Consider the following 14,806-nt stretch of genomic DNA (forward strand, 5'->3'; position numbering starts at 1 on the left):
TCATATAAACTGGTCCGTAAACTATCATTTATGTTGCAATTAAGGGTATAAAGCATCTCCTACTTTAAGTTTAATACAAATAAAGAAGTTTTTGGAAAGTTTGGAGATCATATGCCAAAACCCGACTTTTTACCAAAACCGTAAAATCATAAAACTGATATTTTTACATGGTGAAACTTTGCAAATAAGCAGTCATACAGTACATATGAACATAAACTAACTTTTTAGCGGTTTAGTTTTCTAAAAACATTGATGTAAACAAATCCTCTTACTTATTTTCTGAAAATAGACGAACGTTTGAAAACCGACCCTTGACCCTTTTCACAAACTCAAGAATCTGCTCCAATAGTATTAAAGATCTTAGCTCCCTAATCCGTGAGGTAACCTTCGATCGTCAAAATGGGCGACGAACGGCGAAGGATCAAAGAGAGAGAGAGAGAGAGAGAGAGAGAGAGAGAGAGAGAGAGAGCTTTTGTGATTTCTTAACCCCTAAGCAATGAAAAATGATATTAGATCGCTTGACCTAGTTAAATTCGTCGACGAATTGATGCCTTCGTCAACGAGCCACAGAAGGCTCTTCGTCAACGAACCTCTTCCTTCATCGACGAATTCTAGTCTGATTTTTTCCTATCGGTTGGGATCTCTTCATTGACAAGGCTCTAAATTTCGGCAACGAACCTTATAAGGGCATTCGTCGACGAGAACCTTGGCTTCGTTGACGAAGCCTGCAAAAATTACTTTTTTACCATTTCTAATTTATTTCCTTATTTTATGGGTTCGAGTCTCTATAGGAGTTCTCTATTGTTAGTCTTGATTAGTTGTAGATGTAAAGACACAATTGATGCTTGAACTAGTAACAAGGCTTTGATGTTTTCTTTTATTTTTTAAATTTATTATACAATATGTTGAGTATCTTATATTATACTGAAAATTGTGGCTGACTGTTGTATTGTTCGATCATAATCTCTCTGAATGGGAAAATGGTTAAGAGAAGAAGAAATTAGAGGTATATCCATTACCAAGCTAGAAATGAGAGAAATTTGCCTCTCAAGTGTTATATTTATTGTCTTTTACAAGTTCATTTCAATTTCTGCACATTTTCTTTGAAGTTCTTAGTTATTGGTAATTTTAGATACATAGATTCATCATTATCTTCAAGTCCTACTTGTGTTTGAACCTCATTTCTCTCTTTTTGGTTTCATTATTTCAACCCCTTAACTTATTGTTTTCAGAATTTCTTGTCGCCCTAAATTATAATATGATTTCTTGTGTTATAGTTGAGACTTTAATGCTTGCATAATTCTCATTGTCCCCGTGAATTCGATACAGAGATTTACCCTTGTACTACTTTGACAGCTTCTGCACTTGGGAGTCGAAACCATTAGTTGATCAAGATTCTTTAGGCAATTTCTCTAACAAGGTGACTGTCATCATTCTGCAAGAAAGTACAAAAAGACAGGTCAAACAAATAAAGTTAAGTGTTTTAGTATATTATTATGTATATTACAACAATATTGAACATCAAAAAGAAAAAAGAGGTAGGAAGGATTTTAGTTAGAGCACATAAGGGTAACCAATAGTTAACTTTTAAAAGGGATGGAGCTTAAGTGCTACTTTATACCACAAGCATAAAATCACATCAAATTAAAGATACTAAAAACAAAAACAAATAGTCCCTTTCCCCAGGAAATTAAACCACAATCTATCTTCTCAACTTAATTGCATGCACAATATTATCATGATAAATGAGGAGGTGATAATTAATGAAAATTAAAGTTTTAGATTTAAAATTATATAAATTAAGACAAAATAAAATTTAAGCAAAAGATAATGACCTTTTTTAAGGTTTGGTAAAAAGACAATAAGGCATGGTCTTTCTCGAGTCTTCAAAAATATCACAGACTTCCTTAAGTTTAAAATATGCCTCTTCATATTTGATTTTTGGGTCACTTATACTCCTTAAAAGGCTTATATTTTTATCCAATATAAGAGGAAGTATGTATCTTTTTTAAAAAAATAAAAAATAAAATTTTAAAACCCCAAGAGAGATTTTTAAAATAATTGAAATTTTAGAAAAGATTCACGTCTTTTTGTCAAATTTCAAAAAAAAAATTTAAATTAGTATTTTTACCTTAAAATTAATATAAATAAAAGACATTAACTTATTGTCTAAAGTAACAATTATTCAATTTTAATATCCCCAAATACGTAAATGCAAGTGATGAGCTTTAAAAGGATAAGACCAATATACTTTAAAAAAGCACAGGGGATTAATTAAGTAATTAATTAATTAATTACCAAGAGCTTTTTGCAGAAAAGGGGAATGCAAAGCAACTAAAGTTGCATTCCAATACCTCTTAACGTGCTCTTTTTCACTTTATAAAAAGGATTAGTCGTTTGAATTTTGTAGAAGTGGATCTCTGGCCTAGCTTCTTTTTTTATCTCCCCCCTCTGAAATGTTTATAATAATTTCTCCTCTTTTCAACCGAGGGGAGAGAGGTCTTCTCCATGCACTGACACATGAAAGCATGGCGTCTCCTATTCCCTTCCTATGCAATATGCCTGCATTCTTATATATTTATCACTAAATAATATGATACTATTTTAAATGAAGTTGACACTACAAAACTTTGAAATGAGAATTGAAAATCACTAATTCTCAGAAGGCTCGAATTCGAAGGGTTACACATATTTCAAGCAGGTTTGCTCAAGTGGGAAGAGTAAAGTTAGGCATTGGTAATCATAAAGTTCATGGTTTGATTCCTCACTCGTCGTTTACTTAGTGAATTATCAGGAATGCGTTTATGGACGGATGACAATACTTTTATTCCCTAATTTGATATCGCTTGGATGAATCCAAAAAGTTTATCCAGGTAAGAGTTTCGAATCATTATATATATGCACACACTCAATTTTGTTGGGACCAATTTTGAGCTTTCGAAAACTTCACTTGGGGTCTCATCACTTTTAGAGAAATGAGTGTGCCCACCTTATCTCAATACAATTTTTTTTTGTTTTGTTTTGTGGCTACTTTTAGTTCATGCTTTTGTGTATTTTGTCTTTCTTTGAATTTCTATAATTATTTTGGTTAATTTCATTTCAATTATTTAAAAAAAACTTTAAAAAACTATCTTTATTTTCTCATTTAAACAAACTTCCATAAAAAAATCTAAAAAATGAACCAATTTGACCTCGTTGATTTTGTCAATTTAATTTCTTTGACTTAAAATTTATGATTGAAAACAACAATTCAAATTTGGCATCAATAGATCATTTTAGCTTTTTAATTGTTAAAAAGACCAAAAAAATATTAATTTTTTAAAAGTTTTTTTTCTATCTATTAATTTGAGCTTCTAAAGTTAGTTCCCCTCTCTCACACGTGTTTGTGTACCCTCAATCTCTCACATCTCTCCTCACCTATGCATAGAAGTGAACAAAAACTAATGAAAAACCAAACACTACAAAAAAAAAAAATATGGTCTTTTTAGTGACGAAAGTATTAGGGACGAAAAAAAAAAAAAAAAACGTCACTAATAATGCGCTATTAGTGACGAAAAACAAATTTGTCACTAATAATTAAGGCATTAGTGACGAAACTGATATTCGTCACTAAAAATGCATTTTTAGTGACGGTTTTCCCTTCGTCACTAAAACTTTGGTTACTAAAAGTAGGTTTTTGACAAGAATGTTGTATTCCCAAGAGGGGGGGGGGTGAATTGAGTATTTAAAAAATCTTTCTAGGTTAAATCAAAACCACAATCAGTATATCGCCACCTAGAGTCTATCTAAGCAATTACCAATTCCACAGATATTGGGATATGCGAATATTTTAAATCATACACAACAATAAAAATATAGACATGCAAGTGTTGGAAAGTAAAGAGTATAGGTAAGAGAATAACATAGTTATTTTTATTGAGGTCCGGCCAATCCAGCCTACGTCCCCGCCTCAAGCTAACTAGCAAGCGGATTCCACTATTTGCTTATTTAGCCAAGCGGAGCGACGCCGTTTACAATACTCCTTACAAGGCGGAGTCTCCTCGGCTCAATTACGGGGCTGAGCCATAACCAGTTCTCCTTACGAGACGGAGTCTCCTCAGTTCAATCACTGGGCTAATCCAAACCAAATCTCCTTACGAGGCGGAGTTTCCTTAGCTCACTTAACCGGGTTAGAACCAAATCGGTACACCTTACAGGACAGTGTAATCCTCTTCAGGCCACGCTTGGAATACAAAGATAATAAATTTTTGTGTACAAAATAAACGCTTCTTAAATAAGTAGATGTGTATAATCAATAAAACCAATGCACTTTGTATGATGGGATTTTAAGCTCGGTAGAGTTTATGAAATATCTCTCAAAAATGATTTTATGAAATCATGTTAGAGATGATAATAAAACTAATCTTTGATTCAAATATGTAATATTCACTAAGTGTATTTCAAAGATCTAAGACTCCAATAATATCTCCAAAAATATTTTTCAACAATAAAGTGTAGGAGATTAATGATGATTAGTTTTTCAAAAGTATTTTCCAATAAGCACAAAGACTAGCTTTGAATCTTGCAATGAGTGTGCAAAGATTCCTAAGCTATAAAGAGTTTTCCCAACAATATTTATCAATGAAATAGAATGGAAAAAACTCAAGCTCACTCTCCAAAAAATGATTTACAAATATGAATGAATGAGAGAGTATAAGCTTTAAGAAATGAAATATATGATGCTCACAATGAAGAGTATTCAATTTAACTTCAAGTTGCAGTGACTTTGTAAGTGAAGAAGATGAACTAAATGCTCTCTTTCTGTAATGATAAAAACAAGCAGATATGAGAAAGAGATTGAATATATGCTTGAATATGTGAGAGTATATGAAAATATAGCACAAAATTTTAGAGAGAATTTCCAGCTAATCAAGTTGTTAATCATGCTTTGGAATGGCCTATATACAGAGTTCCCAAAAATTATAGTCGTTAGGGACATGGTGGGAATTTTGGAAAAGTTTAATTACAAAAATAAACACGTTTTGCATTGAAAATATTGGGCAACCCGAAAGGGTCGATCGACTGTGCAAAACGTTGTTTGATTGAGCTAGGTCAAATTTTGAATTATCTTAGGGTTTGGTCGACTAAGAAAGAGGTCGGTCGGCTGACCATAGGTGATTTCCAAAGTTACGGTACTTCAGTCGACTGAGCCTTATGAACGGTCTGCTGAGCATGAAGGTCGATCAGCTGAGGCTAAATTTAGTTCATTTAGCCAGGTCGACTGAGCATTAGTTTTGCCGAGAACTTTTATGGTCGGTCGATTGTCCATTTATGTTCATTTTTGGGCCGGTCGACTAACCTTGAACAAAATTACCATTTTGTCCTTAAGGCATAGTCGTCGACTGAGCTATTTTGAACCTGAAAGGTTCAATCGACCGAGGTCAGAGAAAAACCAAGTTTTTGCCCTGATTCTGACTTTAAAGATTTCACCCCTATATGTATGAGTATGACTTTTTAGTTAGGGGGTTTTTCATGAAAGGTTTTGGGACCTAAGGTCAGTCTATGGCCTTTGTTGAACTATCATCCCATCATGCATGATATGCATTATTACAAATTAAAATCTAAACTAAATGCATTACAAGTAAAATCATGTGTCTTCTTTTCCTTTTGCTCTTCTCATTTCCATGGAATACGCCAAGTGTATATAAGCTTTTAGATCCTTATGGCTTCCATTGTACCCTTCATTTGGGTGCGTGCTGATTTGTAAACCTGCTTATGCACTAAATACACACATTAGATACAAGTGCTTTGTCAACATTTAAACAGTGATCGGACTTAAGTCAACAATCTTCCCTTTTTTGACGATGACAAACACAAAAGAGCAAAATGGGTTAAGCTCAAAAAGGTTCCCCCAAACAATATGCATAATCTTAAAAGATAAATAGTATAGCTTAGACATATTAGGAAAGAAGACATTTCAAATAAATTATGCATTTAATTTAGCATTAAGGCTCAGATGCTCATCCTATTTAGAACTATTAAACAAGCAAGGAGTACAAAAGATGTTTATCATTTCGGTCAACAAACCTCTCCCTCTCTTGGCATTAGCAAAAGGGTTAAGTTAAGTACAAAATAATTTTAGCATTTAAAAGAAATCTTAGCTTAAAAAGGAACTCCCCCTATTTGATTTAAAATCTTGGCATAGCACATACAAATAGTAGTATAATTGGCCAATTGGGATTAAAACTATATGACGTGTTAAACACGGCCAGGCCAAAAATATCCACAAACCTTTGCAATTAAAACACTTTATAAAACCCCTGAAGGATTTGAGTTCAAAGCACACTGCATATGATAGCAAATATGGGTTTGAGTATTAATTCAGTCAAACTAGTTAGCATGTCTTTTAGTGTCCACAAACTATATAATGCCCTTTTCACAAAAAAAAAAAAAAAAAACAAAAAACAAAAATTAAACATCATGACAAGCATTTGAATTTTATAAAAATAAGAACTACATGTCATGAATCTTTTGAGGCAAGAGAAAAGAATTTTAGTTTAAAAATATTTCCTGCCACAAAAAATATTTCCCCTTTAAAATTATCAAAAAGTGCTTTGGGGCTGTGCTTGCTGAAAAGGAAATTTTAATATAAAAGTTCAAGAAAACTTCATTTTTCTAGTTAATCTTTTAATAGCATTCCAAAATATAACCAGAAAAATGCAACCATGTAGATCCATGGAGAATACTAGAACAATTTAAGATAGGGATCATATGGCTAATCCAAAGATCATGTGGCTAAGTAATATTCTCATTTAAAATTTTCAATAAAATCATCATAAATAAGTACATGTCACAGTGAGTTCAAACCAGATCTAAGCCAAAGATATTGGTGAGCATAGCAAGATGGAAATTAAATTTTAGATGCTCCCCCTTTCAATTTTAATCCTAACTTAGATGCAATGAACTGCTTATACTAATCAAGGATTAATTTTATTTAGAGTGCAAACAAGTATAAGAAATTATCAAAAGAACAATTATACTGAGTATCAATTAAACAATTTGTATCACTTGACTAGTATAGTCTCCCTATAGACTACAAATGCATCAAGAAAGAGGTATTAAGGCATTGCAATAGTGCTCATAACCCTAGAACAATTCATATCTAATCATAAAGTTTTAAGAGCTGGATATGATGTTCAAGGTTTCCCAAAAAAGGATCAATGTTCAAAAAGCGTAACATGATGCATATGAGTTCTTTATGCTCTTTATCTAGGGATGGAATTCAGCTCCCTTATGATTGCTTATGCAAATAATTTATGCAAAGCACATGAAACGTGTAATTTAAGGATGAAGTTCAATCTTCGTTTATCATTCACTCATCCTTTCAAAAATATTTTAGCATTCATTTTATCCTAATCACTTAAGCACATGGTTTTTGGACTATAATTGTGTATGGGAATTTTGTCAAAACGGCAGCATGTCGTCTATAAATGATCTTATCTTTATCTTCAGTCCAACTCTTAAGATTTTCTATCTCTTTCTTGTTATCAACTTTCTTTTGTGATTTCTCTAACTCTAGAGATAATTTTCTTATTCTATCCTCTAATTCAGAAATATATATATCTTTCTCATATATGGTAGAGGATAGAGATTGAAGGTCTTCTATCATTTGTTCATTCTTGATTTCTAGTTTCTCAATTTTCAAGTTGTTTTCTTTTTCAGCAAGATTTTTGGATTCTATTTCTTTCTTTGCTGATTCATACTTATGTTCTAATTGCTTGAGTTTTGAGTCTTTATCTCTTTCAGCGTTCTTCAAGAATTCTAACTCTTTCATTAAACTTTCATTCTTATTCTTCAATGAGATGTTTTGTTTATTTGCTTTCATCAGCATCTTATATACTTTGAATAGATCATTTTGAAGTTCATCATAAGATGGCATACCTTCATCACTTGATTCATCACTACAAGAATTATTTGAAGATTTAGTTGAGGAGCTTTCTTTGTTATCCCATGCCATAAAGCACGTGTAAGCTACATCTTGGTCACTTATTTCATTCTCCGAACTACTTGTACTATCCCAAGTAGTGGCTTTCATGGCCTTCTTCTTTTTCTTCTTAGATTCTTTCTTTAGTAGTGGACATTCTGGTTTGATATGTCCAACTTTGTTGCAATTGTAACACGTAGGAGTTTTATTCTTTGATTTCTTACTAACTTCTTCTTCTTCTTCTTCATCTAATTTAGATTTTTGAATTCTTCTCTTGAATTTGTTTTTCCTTCTTAGTATCCTTGCTAACTTTTTAGATATAAAGGCTGCTTCATCTTCATCCATCTCTTCACTACTAGAGTTTTCTTGTGAAGTTTTAAAGGCTATTTTTTCTTGGGCTTTGGTTTTCCCACTCTTTTCATTCATTACCATTTCGTATGTGAGGAGAGAACCTATAAGCTCATCTAAGGATGCATTTTTCATATTTCTACCTTCCGTGATAGCAGTAGCTTTTGGTTCCCACATGGAGGGAAGGCCTCGTAGAATTTTTCTTATCATCTCATAAGTAGTGTAAGTTTTTCCTAAGGCATTTAGGGAATTTATTATATGAGTGAACCTAGTAAACATATTTGTAATTGATTCATCCGGGTTCATCTTAAAGGCTTCATACTCACTTGTGAGCATATCAACCCTATTATCCCTAACATCTGTTGTTCCTTCATAAGTAACTTCTAGCTTATCCCATATTTCCTTACCTGATTTACAAGTCATTACTCGATTAAATTCATTAGCATCTAAAGCACAATATAACACATTCATAGCACTAGCATTAACTTGTAGTATCTTATAGTCTAGGTCGGTCATATCATTTTTCTCTTTGGGAACTTGTTTTCCATCAACTATCTTAGTGGGAATTTGGTCACCTTCCATGACAACTTCCCATGCTTTCCAATTCATAATTTGAAGATATATTTGCATTCTCTTTTTCCAAAAAGTGTAGTTCAAACCACAAAAGATTGGTGGCCTAAGTGAAGATTGTCCCTCTCCAAAGGGAGCTACGCCTAAGTTGGCCATTTAGATCTTTTTATCGCTACTATTTAAGATTCGCTATAACCCCGCTCTGATACCAATTGAAATTAGGAATAGCTTCCCAAGAGGGGGGGTGAATTGGATTCTAAAAATTTCTTTTGATTCCTTTTAAAATACCTTAAACTTCTTTTATTTCTTTTAACCAATTCTTGACTTGTTTTTTTAATTCCTCAATCAATCAAGAACTTAGTTCTTTTATCCAATCAATTAAACACAATCTTCAAACCAAACAACCAATTTATTTGCCAAGTACAAGTTAAACAACAAACAACCAAACCAAGATATAAAGTATTCAGCACTTTGGTAATATAAGATCTTGAGATAGTTTGTTTGTTTATATAAGCCCTGTGATTATGAATTATAATTTATGCTTACTGAAGTAAAGCCCTGTATAAATAAATCCAATCCCTCTTTCCAAATATTTAGAATTCAAATGAACTCTTGGTAAATTTATCTTTGGGGTGTTAACCAAGTAACGTACTCCCGTATGGTTTCCGCAAGATATGGTGTAACCAACGTACTCCCTTTCGGTTTCTGCAACCCAAATCAAAATTGGATTTTAAGTTTACTTGATTTCCAAATATGCGTAGTATGTATAATTTAGACATTTAAATCATCCACGCAGTTGTATATGAACTAAAAATAAAGAATAGGGAAAGAGAGAGTGAGACGAAGATTTTTACGAGGTTCGGTTTATACCCAGCCTACGTCCTCGCCTTTGGAAAACCACGAAAGGATTCACTAAACATGTTCCGTTGACGGGTGGAACAAAACCGATTACAACATTCCTTGGTTAAGGCTAGAGCCTGCCTTCTCCAAACGATATTCCCTCGTTCGGTCACTCCTTACATAGGCTAGAGTCCACCTCTCTAAGCAATATCCCCTTGCTTAGCCAACGAACCAAACACCTTGGAACATCAATGAACTACAAGAAACACAAAATAAAATCTGCGTACAAGTATACTCTCTCAAAAGAGCAAGTTAGTACAATTTCAGCACTATATACTTCAATGTAAAATATCAATAGGAACAAGTGTAGAAAATATCCTTCTTAGAAGAGGATTAGCAGTAGGAATTCAAAGGAAGAAGGATTAGCACTTCAGAGTTCTCAGCAAAAGAATTTTTCAATGAGTGAGCAAGAAAACTTAGGAAGAACAAGAGTACTTTTAGCTTCTCAAAACAGATTTTTCAATTCTTGGGTGTATTTTGATTTGCAAAACCATGTATTTATAGGCTTTCAAACTTGCAAAAGTTTCCTTAAAGATTTTCCCTATTTATTAGAATATTTAAGGTTCAAATGGCTATAATTTAAAACATTAGAATTTTAAAAACTTTCCCGTTGAACAATTTTTAAATGTCTGATAGTAGTGACCCCATTTTAGTGTTTTGGCCATAACTTCTTCTGTATAACTCCAAATTAGGTGTTCTTGGTGTCAAAGAAAGTTAAGAGAAAATCCTACAACTTCCATGTTTACCACTCTTTAAAATAAGTGTTTGATAGAGAAAAATTCACCTCAATGCGGCTGTATAAAAACTGACAGCATTTGGGAAAAACTCTTTTTGGTGCTCTTTATTCCAAAAATGATTCTAACCTTTTTAAAATAATTTTTGACCTTATAAAAATATTTTTCAGGTATTTTAAAAAGTATCTAGGTCTAAAAAATTAACCTAAGAGTTTCAAAATATTTCAAACGATATTTTAAACATTAAAGCACTTACATGAGACTTCTAAAATATTAACATTCTAAGTTCTTGAGTCTTCATGCTTTGTCCTTGGATTGAATCCATCTTTTCTTCAAGCTTCCATATTCTTTAAGCTTTCTTACTTTGCCTTTCTTTGGCTCTTTTGAATTTAATATGCCTTGGCTTTCAACAACTCATTCATGTCCTCATATTCTTCAACAAGTAATTCATGCCTTGGCTCATTTAAGCTTCATTTGATCCTTGTGAGTACTTTGACCTTACTTCCATCATATTTGATCCTTGTGGGCACTTTGACCTTACTTTCACATATATGAACCCTGAAATATCATTACTCATACAAATACATTAAATTTCACTTGTTTGTTAGCATCAAAACAAGATAACAAGATTTTAAGCCTTGTAAGGCCAACACAAAGGTTAATCCCAGCTTCAAAGAGAAATGAACTAAAATCTTAGCAAAATAATAACTATAACAACATTAAAATAACACAAGGAGAGAAAGAGAGAGAGAAAATAAACTCAACAATACTGTGAATAGAAGTCTTCAATGCATTAATCAGCATGAACTCAATATTAAAATATCCATTAAAATAATAAAAAAGTGCACAAGTTACTAAACAAAGTAATTAAAATATATGTATATATATATATATATATATATATATATAGAGAGAGAGAGAGAGAGAGAGAGAGCAAAGGAAGAGTTGGAGCAATGGAGAGATGAGCAGCTCAGGTCAGGTCTCCACAATTCCCAACTGCGGCGCAACCCCCCAAGTACAAGCAAGCATGCCCCCAAAAAAATGTCCCACACAGCTCCCCAAAACCCTATTCACCTTTTACCCTAGCTTACCTCCTTTTACTTCAATGCCCTTAGCCTTCCAAAAGCAACCCAACGCACACCCTCTTTATGTGCCCATTGCCAAGCCTACCTAAAAAACTAAAGAAGCTTCAAGAAACCCTACAAAGAAGCTGCTCCTTTGACTTGTCAAAATAAATTTAACAAATCCCCCCTCTTTGACAATTCGGCCCCCAGCGCCTCTTGCGTCCACTTGCATGGCCAGGTCACATCAAGACCTGGCCCACTTTAATTTTTTTATTTTCTTTTCTTGTTTTTTTTTTTTTTTGTTTCCCAACGAACAAAGGGTATTTTGACCTTCCTAAAGCTAGTATCTCTCAAAACTTGAAACACGAAAGTCGTAGAGCACTTCCTCAGCTTTCCTCAGAATTTTGAATCTTCTCGATCAAAACTTGTATGAGAAAGTTATGCTCAGATTACGGAATAATGTCGATTTTAGCTTCCAATAATTGCCCTGCAATAAAAAAGATACCAAAAATTCATAAATTACTCAATAAAACCCAAATATTATGAATAGAACACAATGTTAAAATATTGAGAGTAATTAGATATTTAATTAAAAGTATAATTCGTAATACATGAATTAAAACACCTAATTACGCAATTTAAGTGCGTAATCAATTGCTTATCGATCAGACAACGTAAGCATTAAGCAAAAATGGATAGTAGGCTACAGAGCTATACTCATAAAACATATAGACATAAATAGAGTATAATCATGAAAGCCTTTAATTTATATAGTCATGAAAGAGATATGCTCCCCTTGAGTTATGCACTCTATTATCTTATGTCTTTTTCAAGTTTTCAAATTTTTCAAATTTCTAGCCAAGTATTTTAGATTTTCAATGATTTAAGCTTAACTTTAAATGCTTAGACTTTAAATGACCAAAAAGTCGCAATCAATATTCCTTTAATGAATAAAGCCTATCATGCCTCTATTCTTATGAATTTCAGTATGTAAGAGGCTCAAGTTCAAATGGCTTTCAATATTAACTGCTTGTGCATAGGTTTCTTAGATATTTGCGCTTTCATATAGATTGAAACCTAGTGCTATCTTCTTAGCGATTTGATACCAATTGAGGGATATGAAGCTCTAAATGATTTGAATTAAGTTTGAGAGCTTATGAAGGGAGTATAGGATAAATACTTTTAATTAATAATAAGTTTAGAAGAGTATTTAGAAGGATTGTGAGAGGACAATATTTAAGATGTTTATGCTGGTAAATGTGTCCTAACCAATTTTGGGCAAAGAGCATTTGGGAATATATGAATTTCTGAACACTACTCTTTTGAGATTAGAGAGCGTCCTTTTAGATATGATCACAATTTTAAGCCAGGGTACAACCCAAGGAATAGGTAGAATCTTTATTGAATGTGATCGTGGTTTGGCAAAGATTTCCTATGGAGAAGAAGATGAACCACAATTAGAGAATTTTACATTTTAAGCATAGAGGGAATATTTTGATTCGTCAATAAAACTCAAATCCCTTAGTGGTAGCTTCTAATTTTGATTATAAATGATTTCTTTCAATAAGCACTAGTAGAATAGAAATTTTTTTATAATTAGTGCTTATGACCATAGTAATGACTAAGTTTTTGATTAAGGCTTTATATTCAAAAATGAGTTCAAGATAAAATGATAGAAAGGGATCCCTAAAACTCAATTTTGTGAATTGGACAAAAGATGCTTAACTTAAGATTTTACTATTTAAGCTTAAGTTAAACATTTAAGAATTATTTACCAGGCATAGATGTCTATGTCAATTTAGAAGTGGATTTTATTTAAGCACACTTCTAAGACATGATGTAAAGACCCGAAAAATTAAAATGATTGAAGTAAAAAAAAAATAGATAAAATAACAAATAAATAAATAAAAGGAATAGTGTGTGAAAAAGAAAAAAAATTTAAAAATAATTAAAGAAATTAAATTAAATTAAGGTAAATTAAATAATTAAATAATTAGTTATTAAATTAAACATTATTACATTGGATAAAAAATCTAATTGAAATAAGAGAAATATATATAAAGTAACTAAAGAAGAAGAAGAAGAAGTCAAATTTTTTTAAGAATACAGAGGCGGCCAACCCCCCCTCGAAATTTCTTCTGCGAGCCTTAGCTCGCTTCGTCTCCTTCTCTCTCTCTTTCTCAATTTCTCGGCGGATTTGTAGCGGATCGAGAAACGGAAGGTGCCCCTGGATTCCTGGTTTCGCTGCCGACATTTCTACTGGAGCAGATTTGTCGTGGAAACGACTTAGGCACTACTCCTGGGGAAAGGTAATTTTTTCCTATTTTTCTAATTTCTCTTTAAATATGCTGTTAAATCGAGGATCGGGTACCACCACGTGATCCTAATCACTGTTGTCGTCATTTTGACGTAAGTAAACTTTCAATTGGGGTTTTCTAGGTCCCATTCCAAAGCGAGAGTGGGATTTGGAAAATTTGACAATTTGGGTATATTTGCTGGTATAACTATTTATTTGGGAATTATGATCCTAGGAAATATTTAAATAGTATTTTATTTAGGATTAAAATAATGGAACTAGGGTTTTTGATTCAGGACTCGGGTGAGCATCGTAGGTATTTTTCAGAGTCCCTATTGGCGTAGTTCAAGAAATCAGGTAAGGAAAAAAATATATATTAAACCAGAATTTTTATGAATTTAATGGAAAAATAAATTGTGTTATATATATGTGTATATGTTTCGGTATGGGTAAAATGCCAATTGTTTAAATTATATTATATTTTCGAGTTTATGGTTGTTTATTAGATATGTATATGCGAAAATGAACTGATGAAAGTGGAAAAATATTTTCCGAATAATTATGTAAGAAATGAAAGGTATTTTCAATATATAAACGTTAAATGTTAGTTGGCTTATTTTACAAGCAATGTATGAATTTTACTGCTAAACTGTGTGGCATGAGATTCTTTGCAAATATATGTTAAATGTATAAGATGCAGGCTAAGTAAGTAAGACATTATGAATACAATGTGATATGGACAATGTTGTCTGTGTATGTTAAATGCAACCATGTAAATGTAAGATAGCTGAAAGACAATCATGTTAGCAGATTCTAGCGCATTTCTATGTGGACTAACTGTAACAGATTCTAGCGCATTTTTATATGGACTAACAAATGATGGCTAAAGAGCAGCTGTAGTACGAATGAATGAAATGAAAATGTTATGCAA

The sequence above is a fragment of the Malania oleifera genome, chromosome 4 (assembly GCF_029873635.1).
Source record: "Malania oleifera isolate guangnan ecotype guangnan chromosome 4, ASM2987363v1, whole genome shotgun sequence".
NCBI lineage: Eukaryota > Viridiplantae > Streptophyta > Magnoliopsida > Santalales > Ximeniaceae > Malania > Malania oleifera.